The sequence below is a fragment of the Pan troglodytes genome, chromosome 12 (genome assembly GCF_028858775.2).
Source record: "Pan troglodytes isolate AG18354 chromosome 12, NHGRI_mPanTro3-v2.0_pri, whole genome shotgun sequence".
Lineage (NCBI taxonomy): Eukaryota > Metazoa > Chordata > Mammalia > Primates > Hominidae > Pan > Pan troglodytes.
Window position 1 is genome coordinate 100,917,181 of NC_072410.2, and position 12,623 is coordinate 100,929,803.

General features: G+C 39.7%; 1 long non-coding RNA gene across 1 annotated transcript in view; it reads right to left on the reverse strand.

Moving 5' to 3' along the window:
• Positions 1–1,088: 1,088 nt before the first annotated feature.
• LOC129140392 (uncharacterized) overlaps positions 1,089–12,623 on the reverse strand; it is a 155,961-nt gene continuing 144,426 nt past the window's right edge. The window contains exons 2-4 of the long non-coding RNA XR_008543590.2: positions 2,527–2,588; positions 2,239–2,389; positions 1,089–1,210 (exon numbers count right to left, since the gene is read on the reverse strand). This is a non-coding gene — a long non-coding RNA (uncharacterized LOC129140392). The remainder of the gene's footprint in view (positions 1,211–2,238; positions 2,390–2,526; positions 2,589–12,623) is intronic.

The window sequence follows — 12,623 nt, forward strand, 5'->3', positions numbered from 1 at the left end:
CATCTCTCTCCACAGCTTTCTTCTCTTGACTTCTTGCATTGTCTTTCTAACTTGTTTTTCAGTTTGGCTATAGTCTCATTCCCTCAGCTTTTTCTCAGCTTCTGATTCCCAGTTATTTGGCTCTAGTTTTGCTTCTCCCCAGGCATAGCACATCTACCATGACGACCATCTTCTTTAGTGAGCTCATCAGCTCAATAGTGGAGGTACAGGCATGAAACCGTCTTATTTTTCTCCAATAGCTGTTCCCAACTATGCTGTGGAAGTCTCTCCTTCCTAATGGGAAATACATATTCTAATAATACTTTCAGCAGATTCCATAACTATCTTGTCACTTAAGAGTCATTAAAAGTCAATACAATCCAGCTTAAAACTAAAATTGCATGTCTACATCAAAACTGTCCCTCGTCCATGGTTTGACAGATCTGAAGTGAGGAAGGAGTGGAGTGTGGTGTGACTCTGGTTTACATTCATTCAATAATATTTATTGAATACCTACTGGATGAAAGGTTCATATCTAGGCAATTAAAATCTAGGCAATTAAAATCCATCCGTTACTGTCAGAGTAGGACCTGCTATATAATTGGTGGGGCTCAGTGAAAAACAAAATTGCAGGACTTTGGCCAGAATCTTCCTCTTTCAGGAACCCACTGAGCTCATTTCCCACAGACAGCCAGACCATGGACTTTAAATGCCTGTGCAGGAACATTACTGCTCAGCACCTACATTGGGGATGGGTAAGAAATCCCCACTTAGCCACCTAAAGAACATATGTCAATTGCCAACCCAAGGCAAGAGACACTGCTGCATTACCACCTTGAGACTTCTCTGAACTTGCATCCACATTCTCCTGCTACCCAGGTCCCTGTAGGGATGGAGGGCATTGGTGAAATATAGACTCAGTGTCACCACAACTTCAAGGGGAAAGAAAGATGAAGCATTCCCAGCACAGCGGGAGACTGAAACAGGAATATTCCTAGAGGCCAGGAGTTTGAGACCAGCCTGGGCAGTGTAACAAGACCTTATCTTTACAGAAAATTTAAAAAAAATTATCTAGACATGATGATGCTTACTTGTAGTCTCAGCTACTCCGGAGGCTGAGGTGGAAGGATCAGGTCGCTTGAATCTAGGAGTTTGATGTTGCAGTGAGCTATGATCGCACCACTGCACTCCAGCGTGAAGTGCGAGTGACAAAGACAGACAGACCCTGTCTCTAAAAAACAAAAAAAAAAAAAAAAAAGAAAGGTCAGGCAGGACCCAGGAAGCCAGGAATTTTGAAGTATGCAGCCAAAAAATTATCCCAGAGAGGTAGCAAAAGTCAGGACAGAGTATGAAATAAGGCATAGAGGCCCCTCCCAGCTCATGTTACACTGTCCTGACAGACTTCACTGACAAAACACATAAATGTACTAAGGATTCCAAGACATAAACCACAGAGTGTTAAGCTTCAAATGTATGTAGGGCCCTTATAAGCTCAGGGCCCTATGCCAGTGCCCTAGCATATGTGGATGGAGCTGGCCCTGTTTCCTGGTCAAGGACATTTGTCCTATGGGCTTTTCACTTCTGCCATAGGGAACAGAAAATAACTGACAGACATAGTGAAAAAGGAAGAATATTGCATATTACAAGGTGAGAAGTTGTAAGAAAAAAGGCAGCAGCATAACTGGGTGACAGTGATAAGGAGTTTTGGGAAAGGAAGCATTAACTTGGATAGGTGAGCCAGGCCTCCTTGAAGTAAGAGCTGAACCCAGGCTTGTGGGACATGACACCAGTGTTTGATCAAGCTAAGGGAGAAACAGAGCTAAAGACCCTAAAGTGCCTAATGTGCTTGACGAATGGTAAGGAGGCCAGTGTGACTGCAGCAGGATAAGAGGGGGCCAGGATGGTGGCACATGAAGTCACTGAAATAACAGAACCTAAATCACGTAGCATCTTCTAAGTTACATAAGAACACTGATTTGCATCACTGCAAAATGTTGAACAGATGAGTGAAATGTTCTGATTGAGGTTTTATATGCATTGCTTCTAGCTATATATTGAAAGGGGACCTTGAAAACTCGACCCTCTATTCAGATCAGGGAGGTATCACTGGGGAGTCAGAAGTGGTAGGACTAAAGGTATATATTGATGGAAAAGCCAAGAATGTTTTCCTGTTAAATAGGATATGGGTTATGAGAGAAGGGGAAGTGTTAAAGACGATTCCCAAGTTAATTTTCTGAATAACTGGAAGAATGAACTTACCAGTAACTGAGATAGGGAGGCTTCAGATAGAACAGATTTGGGGTCACGGAAAAATCAGGACTTGGTTTTGTACATGTTGAGAAATCGTCCAAATGGAGAATGAAGTTGGCAGTTTGACTTAAATGTTTGGAACTCAGGTGAGGGCTCTGGGCTGCAATGAGATAATTGTTCATTCACCATTACTAAGGATCCCTTACCTCTTTCCCCCTCGTGCATGTCAATTTCTTCACAGCAATAAACGGTCTCTTACTCCATATGCCCAAATTTAACCCATCCATTTTTATTTACCTCATTGTCCACTTCCTCCTTCCTTCCTTCCATCCTTTCTTTCTCTCTTCATCACCTCCTTCCTGCAATAAATGTATAGTGATCATTTACTGAAGGCGTCAGTATAATCTAGAGGTTAAGAACATGAACTCCAAATGCAAACAACTTGGAGTTTGAATGTGAAACCTCATGTACCAGGTGAGTGGCTATGGGCAAGTCACACAGCCCCTCTTCGTGTTACATGAGGATGAAAATAATACTATGATCACATTAGGAGCATTAAGGAGCTGTTGTACAAATGAAGTGAGCTTACATAATAAGGGGTTAATACAGCACCTGGAGTAGAATAAGCACTATACAAATGTTATCACCCTATTATAATTACCTTTATTATTACTAGTCACCTGTTATATATTTCCTAATGTCGTAGTGATTTATCAAGGTTTGATTACCTTAAACTTCTTGAAGGAAAACATCATGTCTCACATTTGAATAATTACAACAATCCATTTATGCAATAAATGTTTACTTGGGAGTGTATTAGGCTCTGCAGAAGCAATGATGAGCAAGATAGACTTTATCTCTACTTCATGGAGCATACAGTCCCTGAGAAGGATGTTTAAATAAGTAATTACAACGAGTACTGAGAAATCTAATGGGAAACACAGCATACTATAAAGGCACATAGCAATGGTCATCCAGAGGAAGGGGAGGGGGGGTGGTAATTCAAGAATGCTTCTCATGGAAAGTAATATTTAAACTTAAATAAGTAAGAAGGTGGAAGTTCATTACAAGGCACTCATTTTTCTTCAGTTAATAATGTAAAAAAGACTGCAATTACAGGGTTAAATTGCCAGGACCCTCAGTTCCTTATTGATGGGCCAAATGGCTGGTATCATTGCTTCCAAAAGTGAATTGAACTTGATGGAGCTCATGATGAGAAATAAAGTTTGTGTTTTTATTTTTATCTTTTAATTCCCTTTATTCAGGAACGTTTTGAAGTCCTCTCATATGTAGGATGGATAAATCCAGAGATCTAATTAATACACAGTGTGAGGACTATAGTTAACAATATTGTACTGTGTGCTGGAAATTTGTTAAGAGAGTAGGTTTCAAGGGTTTTTACCACACAAAAAAGAAAGAAAAGAGAAAAAAGCAATTACATGAATAAATGGATTGTTAATTTTCTTGAATGTTGTAATCATTTCAATTTCACTATGCATATGTATACCGAAACATCACGTTGCATAACTCAAATATATACAATAAAAATAAATAAATAACACTGGTTTCTACGAAAGTACAAAGAGAGGAAACAAAGAGTTAGTTATACAGAAAGAGATAAAGAAAAGGAGGAGGCTGGGCACGGTGGCTCACACCTGTAATCCCAGCACTTTGGGAGGCTGAGGTGGGCGGATCACGAGGTCAAGAGATCGAGACCATCCTAGCCAACATGGTGATACCCCATCTCTATGAAAAATACAAAAATTTAGCTGGGCATGGTGGTGCGCGCCTGTAGTCCCAGCTACTCAGGAGACTGAGGCAGGAGAATCACTCGAATCCCGGAGGCAGAGGTTGCAGTGAGCCGAGATCACGCCTCTGCACTCCAGCCTGGAGACAGAGCAAGACTACGTCTCAAAAAAATAAAAAAGGAAGGGAAAAGAAAGAGAAGGAGACAGGAAAGACCCTTAATCCCTTATTTCCTGTCCAGGACTCTTGATCCTGCAACTCTTAATCTTTCAGTCCGTGCTACATAAGAGCTTGAAGAATGGATAAGTTTTAATTATTTATTTGTATAGAATTCAATGGACTAGTTTACCATATATATTGCACAAGGTTATTTGGAGCTATTGAAGGATGAAGTGAGCAGACCATAAAAAAAATTATAGAGGACCTGAAAATAAAACTTCTACATCATTGAAAAGGCACCTCCATCATTTAGTTTTAAGTACATTTTATTCTTTGAGAATGGGTGTCAGTGCAATAAGATCTAAAATTGCATTTTTATGCTGTAGATGGAATGCTGCTTTAAAAAGTGCTGATTGCAAATTAATCAACATTATTTACAAGTAATTCCTGGGGGTAGGCAAAGAGGTGCAGAAATAATATTTTCTGAATTATTGGCCTACTATCATCACAGAAATGACATCCCATATAAAGTTATCACAAAGAGCACATTTCCAAAATAAATTATAAAGAAGACTAAATGAAATGGCAGAAAGGAAAATAGGGGTGGGGTGTCTATGGCATAAGAGACAGAAAAATGAAAAATTATAAATGATTGCACATAACAATTGTAGGTTCGAACTGAGAAACTATTTGAATTTAGAGAAACAAGATTGGAAAATGGATGAGAAATAAATCCCAGGCAGAGACAGAAGAAAGCTGTAGTATTAAATGTGCAGTCTGACTTCCTTCTGAAAAAAGTTGGGTCCTCCATGACCCAACAGACGCATTTCACTGCAGAGGATATTTACAGTCCTTAGCCTACAATCTATCTGGATTAATCCAAGACCCAATGACTAGAATATAAATGTGTGACTTAGATGGAGAAGTAACAACCATTGGCTGAATTTTTATGATGAGCTTTGAAAATAGCTCCTTGATAATTTCTCCTACTTTTCAGAGAGCTAAGAAAGCCGCTCAGTCTTATAACTGGCAGCCGCTGCCTCTAGCTAATCACAGCAACCCCCAAAATTGGCATCATTGTCCTCTCTAAGGAAAGGCACAAGGTGCTCTACAAAACCTGAGAATGTTTCCCACAGAACCCATTCAGAGCCCTGGTAACAAGTCACTTTTTTTTTTTTTTTTTTTTTTTTTTAAGCTCTAGATATAGTGGAGGGACATCAAAGTCCAGGGAATAGATAACAAAAGATGTGTCTATTTGTGGCTGCAAAATTCTGACTCTAAGGAGCTCTTTGATTTCACATTGATAGAACACGCAATGACCTGTATATGCAGTGCAAATACAAAGAACATGAGTGCAGACTCCTCAATTCTCAACACTTTAGTGTGGTTCTCAAACTTCAGTGAGCATCAGAATCACATGGAGAATTTATTCGTTCAAACATTTTTCCGGGCCCCACCCCAGCATGCTTAATTGGTAGGTTTAGGGTTTTTTGTTTTGTTTTGTTTTTTTAAATTAGTATTTCTAACACAATTTCCGGTGATGCTAATGCTGCTGGTTCAGAACCACCCTTTGAGAGCCACTGCTCTGTACTGCACAGTGATGAATGACAGTGCCAGAACTAAAGCTGGGACAACCTCTCAGACAGCACAGAGGTCTCTCCACCACAGTGTTCCCCTTCCTCTACATGCTACATTGCCCAGTGAATGCCCAGTGAAATATCTACGTGTTTATTTGTTCCAGCATATCCTACTTTGGCTTAATTAAGCAATTATTCAACAAGACAGAGGAGGCCCTGTGACCTCTTGCCAATTCTATTTGTCTGATATTCAGCATCACAGTGTTCAAATAAACCACACACATCCACACACACACACACACACACACACACACACACCATTTAAGCTGATTAAAGTTTCACAAGTAGATTACTCTTAAATTGCCTGACCTGTGAGGTCAGAGAGGTTCAAAGGTGCAGACTAAGGTCTACCCTTTTACATACTCTTGATCTATCCCCCACCACCCATACCTAGGAACAAGGCAGCATCAAACTGTCATTGCATGCCGTCATTTCCACAATGCATCCAGGAAGTTTTCACTCCATCTGCCTTGTTACTCCTGGATCTCATCTTTTTATATTTTATTTGCCTTTACTCTGCATTTTGACCTCATGTATGCTCTTGTTTCTTGTACTTGCCCAGTTCAGAAAGTTTTTGAGTTGACTTTCTCTTCCAACAGGGTTTTAGGATTCTTGAGCCACCCACTGACACAGGGGTAACAAAAGTAACAACAGGCAGGGTGCAGTGCTGGTCATCCACTGCTGCACCTGTCCTCCAAGAGATGGGTGCAGGTTATGGGGAGGGGCAGAGAGAAACAGCAGTTCATTACCCCCAGAGCTAAAGACAAGATTCCCTTGAGAATCTAGCTCCTTACTGCTGTTACCATTTTTAAAACGTCAAAATATGCAGGTACATCTTGGTTCCTGACGCTGCTCTCTATTTGCCATTTGCAGGAATCTTCCCCAAAGCACCATAACTCAGAGATGTTTCATCTGAACTCCTAATAAAATTTGTAATAGCTGCCAATGGTTGACCACTTGCTAAGCCCTAGGTGAAGCACTTTACTTGTGTTATGCCATTTAATAATTGCAATGTCTCTGTCACAAAAGTGCTGTGTGCTCCACATGTCACGTGTGAGGAAATTAAAGCTTAGGGATTTTAAGTAACCTGTCCAAAGTTACTTCTAATCTGTGTCGGAGCTAGTATTTCAACCCTGTCAGTCGGTTGCCAGACTTGGCACTTGTGCTGGTGTGATTTCTGCTTTCCTATGGCACAGACAGCCTCAGCCAATCACACAGCACTTTCACAGTTTTTGTTTGACAGATTTGAGATGAATATCTTGTGAGCAAATGAACCTCAATTCAACACAGACATGTGGAGCACCAATTGGGTTTTCAGCCGGCTGTGTGCAAGGATCCACCACGATGGGGTGGGAGGTGGGAAAAGGAAAGCATTCAATTTGGTCCCTACCTAGGGAGAATTTAGATATGCATGTAAGCTGTGGAGAATTGGACAGGAGAACATATGGGGAAGTGGCCAAATGTGTGAGAGGCAAGCTATAAAATATGTGTTTTAGCTAAAACCGAGAACTAAAAGAAGAGGCTAAATAGGCTAAATAGTATAAAGGAACATCTTCCAAAATCAGTGGCAGAGCTACCCTCAGCTCAGATGGTGACAGACTGGCTGCCTAACGTCCTAAAAACTCAGGCATGTAACCGTTGCACTGGGGGTATTTACAGTGCCCTCTCATTTTAATATTTATTTAGAAGTTCATTACCGTCACTGTCAACTCTTTTATCTCAACAACATTTCAGAGAATGTATTCAGGCATTATGTGACTTGTAAGTAAGATTATCAAGGAAGTTCACAGAAGTGCCATAATCAAGGGATTTGGCTGTTAATAAAGAACTTACTGAAAAACAAATGAGTTAACACTACACAGAATTTGAATTTGGCTAAAGCAAATTCTAGAATTGCATATAGTATAACACTTTTCTTTCTTTCGAGATGGAGTTTCACTCTTGTTGCCTGGACTGGAGTGCAATGGCGTGATCTCGGCTCACGGCCCACGGAATTACTGGGTTCAAGTGATTCTCCTGCCTCAGCCTCCCGAGTAACTGGGATTACAGGAATGCACCACCACCCCCAGCTAATTTTGTATTTTTAGTAGAGATGGGATTTCTCCATGTTGGTCAGGCTGGTCTCAAACTCCTGACCTCAGGTGATCCACCTGCTTCGGCCTCCCAAAGTGCTGGGATTAAGCATATGTCATCATAAAGCTAGAATAAAAATTAAAGACCAATGACCACAGTTATGTGCAAAATGGGCAATGAGACTATCTAGCTTTGAGAGTTAGACTAGACTCAAAAGCCACACTTTTGCCCTGTATTATTTAAATCTTTAAATAAACACAAATATGCTTTCGGGTGGGCTTCATTGGATGTAATATCTGCATTATGCTGGTGCACTCACACAAAGACACACATAACTGATGAGCTGATAGAGTGTATTACCCCTGCTTTACAGATGGCTAAATGGATTAAGCAAATATCATTGCTGCAGCATGAAGCTGAGCCTTTGTATTCACTTATAAAGTTAGGAAAATCACTGAAGAAAAAGAGAAATCGTGCAACTGGAATGGAGAAGAAAAGCTCCAATTATAGTTCCAGAATTGGCTGCCACCTTTAGTGTTAACAGAGTGTGCACGTTTCTCAGAAGTGACACCTGCATTGTCTATTGGGAAACATTTAATCCCTGGCGCTGCATTAAGGAGGCTGGTGAACATACAACTGAATAGAAATGATGTCAGTTCCTTCTGAGATAGAAGAAGCTTCACTAATTGAAGTAGGAGCATATCAGAGGGTTCTGTGGACCTCTCTTAATTTGATTCCACTTGCAGTGTACCGTTCTGCCCCTGCAGAATACCTGGAAATTGAATAAACATATGACTATTTGAATGTAGATGTGGTTCTGATGTTCCCACTGCCCTCTGCATAAGCTTTATCTAGGATTTGATTAGCTGTGTCTCTCCTGCTAAAAGGAAAGGCATTTTGTTTCATTTAATGTAGGATTACCAGTGACTAAAGTGTGCTATGCATGTGGTTGGCTCCTAAGGAATGATCATGGCAGTGTATTTACAAAAACAACTCTTTTATCTTGGGGTCACTTCTCCAACAGCCTAACCTATCAGCACCAGAGCCAAGAATCAGAGAGAAAAGATAAAGCTCTTTGGAACAGTCGGAATGGTTGTTAACACTGAGGTCTGTGAATTAACATCTGTGCTTTATCCAAAGGAAATACTCTTGAGTGTTCACATAACATCTATTTTTTTTAATCTTTATTTTTGTCTTCAGTAGTTGTCATTGGAACACAGTTAGTGCTCAGTGAACAAGTGCTGCATCAAGAAAGCATTTTGTGCGTATTGAGGTTTTTGATCTGAAAAATGTGAATGTGCTTAATGCTCGGGTACTTAAAAGCATAAGTTTTAGTTATCTGACAAAGATGCTCATGGTGGGAATTGATTCTCTTGTGATTCCAGAATAATAAAGTGTTGTATTGACTATTTCCAGGTGACATCACTGACTTGTCCTGATCTGGAGAGGCTCTGGCTTGCTCAGCCTGCTGTTGAGTTTGCAATGAGAGTGTAAAGTCAAGACAGCTACAGATGCTAACAGGACATGGACACCTTTTCAGATAACTGACTTCATCTGTCTGCCTGTTTATGTGGAGAGCTGATTATCAGCCATGTGCAAATACTGGGGAACCGATCTGATCTCTGTGATGTTTTACACTACAGGCGGAGCAGAGCCATCTTTCTATCCAACATTCACTCAGCGAGGCAGGAAATATAATTAAGCTTTCATGCATATTCCCATGGTACCCTGCACAGTCAATCATTAAAAAAAAGTCAGTGCCACAAGAGCTTGTTTGTTTGAAGACATCACCTAAGAACTTAAGAGCTCTGAGAGGCAGGAGAAGGGATGTAAGCCATGTGAGGCATGGGTAGGAGTGGTGGGTTCCTTAGAGGCGTGAAAGCTGGGCTCAAGGTGATTGTGGGCAATTATTCTGCAATGCACATAAAGTATATTTAGTCCAATAAGCACAATCCAGAGAGTTTTTCATGGGAAAATTTCACTCCAACATTGCAGTGCCTAAAAGAATGAAAATTACTTGAAAATGGTCAGTATTGCTAGAGTATAATAATTGCTTGTTAGGCCAAATCTATTGTGCAGAGGACTTTACAGAAAATATTTATAGACACTTTTAATACAAAGAAATGTTATAGGACCAAGAATTATAATATCTAATTTGAATTCCAGCTTTGTCAATTATTGTGTAAACTTGAGCAAATTACTGAACCACTAAAACATCAATTTCTTCATCCATAAAATAGGTATGGTAAGATATAATCATACTATTGTTCTGTGGCTCAAACTAAACAATGTAATATATTTAAAGTAACTCATAGACTACCTAGACCTCAATAAGCTGTGATTGGTTTTATTAATCTTTTTGTTGTTATTCATGAAACACTAGTTCAAATACATATAGTGAATGCATTTAGAAAGCTATACATACTAGACTCTCTTTTTGATAGTTACAGTGCATGTACGAATTTTAAAGGCTCTGAAATGGTCTAAGTTAAAAACAATAACAAAATAGCAATAGGAAAAAAAAAAAAAAGGCACCTGTGTGGTTAACCCAGTATTTTGCAAATGTATTTGAAAATAAGCCCTGTTTTTTTTCTTTTCTTTTTTTTTGCAGAGTCTCACTCTGTTGCTCAGGCTGGAGTGCAGTGTCATGATCTTGGCTCGCTGCAACCTCCACCTTCCAGGATCAAGTGATTCTCATGCCTCAGCCTCCCAAGTAGCTGGGATTACAGGTGTGTGTCACCACGCCCAGCTAATTTTTGTATTTTTAGTAGGGACAGCATTCGACAATGTTGGCCAGGCTGGTCTCAAACTCCTGACCTCAAATGATTCTCCCAATGCGGCCTTCCAAAGTGCTGGGATTATAGGCATGAGCCATTGTGCCCAGCTAGGCCCTATTTTTTTCTATATTTAATTCTTACTACTATGTCATAGAACTAGGATTTCACATACTTTGGTAAAAGTCAACTTTGTCCAAATTCTTTAGTTTTCAGATCCCCAAACAAGTCTCTACCCAATATGAGGTTATAGCCCTTACCACAGGACACTCCATACCATGCGCTATGGTGAAAGACAGAGATCTATTACAATCTCAAAGTTGGTTCCATATTGGAATCACCTAGAGTACTTTAAAAATTACTGGTGTTTGGGTCCCACCGAGATTTCTATATAATTGGAATAGATTAAGGCCTGGTCTCAAAATCTGTTTGAAACAGCCTAGATAATTCCAAAAGGCAGCCAAGTTTAAGAACTAGTGGAAATGATAACCCTAGGGCTACTTTTTTTTTTAACACCATTGCCATATTTTTCATTCAGATTTGAGGGTAAGCCTGCAATGTTTTTTACAAAGCTCAAGAATTTGGTAAATACCCAATGATCATGATCAGGTATCTCTCTGTAATCATTCTTTTATTAACTCATTTAATAATCATATACTGATCACAAACGAAACAGCTATGTTCAATAGGTTCTGTTGAACCCTCCTAACTCCTTGCCCACCCACTTCCCAAAGCCCTCCCGTGTTTCTCAGTACTACTCACTTGGATTATTTTACCATGCAGAATACCACATGGGGTGTTCTGCCCAGCTAATAATTACCTTTTTCTTTGTGCCTAATTCATGAAGCATCCCTCCCCCTGCCCTCCAGCTGAACCATAAGGTCCTAAACTCGTATATCAGCAATGGAGATAGGAAGGCAGAGAGAGCCTCATACAGAATAAAGGACAAAAGCTTTAGAGTAAAATATACATGAGTGTAAACACTGATTCTACCTCTTATAATCTGCATGGTCTTAGAAATTTTAATTTCTCTGAGCTCAGTTTTCTTATTTATAAAATAGGGGTGATAATATTAACCTCACATAGTGTGAAGATTCAATGAGATAAACCACGTGAAATTTATAGATCCAGGCATAACATACTAGAGATGATCAAACAAGAAAGTGCTTATTTATCCATGTTGACCATTTTGAGACCTTAGCTTATTGCACCACACTTGTACTGAGCAGGATGTAGACTCCTCAAAGGGTAATCTTGGAAAATAGACATTTCAAGAGCCAGGAGAAAGAAAGACTTATGGTACTTTAAGCAAAGTTAGTTTTCTTGAACTCATTGTTTTTCTGCTATAAATAAAAAATTGAAGAAAAAATAATATGGTCATATTGATACATGAATGTAGAGAGGGAATATATTACTATTCTGGATAACTAATATCCTTAAATAGAAATAAATCTGATGAAATTCTATTATTTCGGTTGGACTTGAAGATATTTTCACTAAATACCTTTTGAGACCAAGTCAGAGAAAACATGAAACAGACTGCATAAAGGATATAAGAAACACATGAGTGAGTTATTATCCATGCTAATAAAAACTACAAAGAAACCAGGGATGCCCCAGAGCATGTGGGGAACGGTATGTGGTTTCAGGATGGCCTGCTAGGTTTGGGGCTCTGGCTGTGTGTCTGTACCAGACCAAAGAACATAGTCATTTGTTATGCTGTATCAATTAATACATTCTTTTCTGTTGGTGGCCACTCAACATCAACAAACATGATCCATTTCTGTTTTCTTTATGCCCTGTCGATTCACCCTGGGACTATCTGTATGGCACTTGCTCCCTGGAATGCAAATGAAGTTTCATGGAAACTGTTGCCATTATGGTCTTAGCTTCCCCTGTTCTTTGTGTAGTCACAGGAACTCAGAGCAAAGGTCATCAAACAGAGAAGCAGAATGGGGGAGGAAGACAGGCAGATACCACATAAGTCTGAGGCCATGGGTGTTTC